General features: G+C 50.7%; 1 pseudogene; it reads left to right on the top strand.

Annotated features, from left to right (window-relative positions):
• On the top strand, positions 1-948 carry LOC106803477 (transcriptional adapter 3 pseudogene; annotated as a pseudogene).
• The last annotated feature ends 1,294 nt before the right edge of the window (positions 949-2,242 follow it).

Genomic DNA, 2,242 nt, shown 5'->3' with positions numbered 1-2,242 from the left:
ATGAGTGAGCTGAAAGACTCACACTTGCAATTCCACAACTTCAAATCTGTGGACTTCCTGGAGGTGTATCCCGGCTATGGGGCAGTGCTGGCCCACTCCAAGGATGATGGCATCTGCATCACGGAGTTGGACACTCTGCCACTGGAGCTTGAGACCCTGCTCCTCTCTGCCAGTCAAGGCCTGTAGGCGCTGGAGGTAGAAACCCAGATCCTGTCACACTGGCAGGATAAAAAAGGTGGCTATTTCTTCCTGAGACTAGGTGGATGCCATGTGCTTTGAGCTTCCCCCAGTATGAGAAACCCAAGAAGCAGAAACTGGAAGGGAAGGTGGGACCCGGGCCTGGTCTCCACCATGAATAGTTCTAATCCAAAAACATTTATTCCAAGATCCAGGAATATGAACTCACTGATTACCCCATCCACATGCCATGGATCTCCAAGAATGATACCCCCAACAGATTCTGGGCTTAGGTAGAGCCTCACTGTACTGATATCACTAGCAAAGACATGTACATGCTATAGAAGCTACTGAAACATCCAAAAGATGAGGCTGAGACATTACAGGATCTCATACCTGGGGAAACTCATATCCAAGTGCTGGGCACTGGAGGACCTGCTAGAGGAAATGGAGGGGCCCGCCCAGTGGCTGACAAGAAGGAAGCGGGGCCACTGACTAAACTAGACACTAAGATGTGCATGCCCTGCTGAAGAAGTCTGAGGCCCAGTGTAAGCAGCCAGAAGACTGGTGCCCTTTTGGCATCCTGATGCGATGCCTCCTAGAGGCCCAGGTGGAGGAAAATATTATTTACCATAAGGAGGACTCTCTTATTCCTAACACATCTGAGAAAGAATCCAGGGCTAGGGAGCCAGCACCTCTCCTCGCAATCAGAAGAGGCCCTTCCATGTGCCATATACCAAGTTCCTGGAGAGCCACATCAAGGCAAGCTGATCACTCGGGGCCTGCCGGAGTTTCAGGACCACAGAGGACTCAGAGGATAAGATCACCTTAGCTGCACAAACAGCAGGCCTGCTGAATCAGACCCTGAGCATCCACAACCACTGAGAAGCCTGACTTGCTGAGGCTGCAAAGGAGCAACAGGAGCTGAAGCCACAGGTTTGCAGAGCAGACACGAAGATCGTGGAGCCTTGCACAGGACCATGGCTGCCCTGTGGAAGAAGCTGACTCTCACCAAGATGAACCAGGCCTGAAAGACTCTGAAGGAGCTCTGGAGCAACCCCCCAGAGCTATGTATGTATTGCCTGCACTCCTGCCTCAGGCTGCCTCCTCTCTGGCATAGGGGAGGAGAAGAGGTGAAGAGAAGAGGAAAACCTGTTTCTCAAGGCTGCCAGAAGCCACAGCCCGTGGCTGCCCTGTCAGATGGCGACAACGCTAGAGGACTGTGGTTTCCTTGAGGTCTTTTGACCTAGCTCTGTACAGCCAGGATGTGGAGGCCCTGCTGGCCCAGTGCCCAGACTCTGCTTGGTTTCCACAACGATTGTGGCTTCTTTTCAGGACTTTCCTCTTCTCCTTTGTCAACCTCCCCCACCCCCATATCCCTCCCTTTAATAATCCACTTCCTTATTCTTCCCTTGCAGATTTTACCTGTGAGCACACCCTGAACAAATCAGTTAGATAAGACTCTGTCTCAAGCTTTATTTTCTAAAGAACCCAACCTAAGGCACTGGAGAAGAAAGTATTTTAGGCAGAGGGAACAGTTTTAGCCTGCATCAAGATCACCTAGAGGACTTGTTAAACACAGAATTCCAAGCCCCATCCACAGAGTTCCTGGCTCAGTGGGTGAGAAACTCCAAAGAATTTGCTTTTCTAACAAGTTCCCAGATGATGCTGATAATACGGATCCAGGAACCAGACTCTGAGAAGCCTGAACCAGGGCAAAGCCCTGAGAGAGAGGCATAGCTGGAGTACATGAGGATGCTAGGTGCCCAGTGTAACTTGAATAGACTGAGTCAGTGGGGAAGAATCAGATGTCAGATCAGAGCGGGAACTGGAGGCAAGGTCGTGCAGCATGATTTAGGTCATTAAAAATTCTATGGTGGGGGCCAGACCAGTGGTGTAGTGGTTAAGTTTGCATGCTCTGCTTCAGCGGCCCAGGGTTCACAGGTTCGGATACTGGGCACAGACCTATGCACCGCTCATCAAGCCATGCCTTGGTATCAACCCATATACAAAATAGAGGAAGATGGGCACAGATGTTAGCTCAGGGCTAATCTTCCTCACCATA

This window comes from Ceratotherium simum, chromosome 6 (genome assembly GCF_057802395.1).
Source record: "Ceratotherium simum simum isolate JZ-2026a chromosome 6, ASM5780239v1, whole genome shotgun sequence".
Taxonomy (NCBI): Eukaryota; Metazoa; Chordata; class Mammalia; order Perissodactyla; family Rhinocerotidae; genus Ceratotherium; species Ceratotherium simum.
Note: the sequence above shows the minus strand (reverse complement) of the source record. Positions and strands in the feature narration are given on the sequence as shown.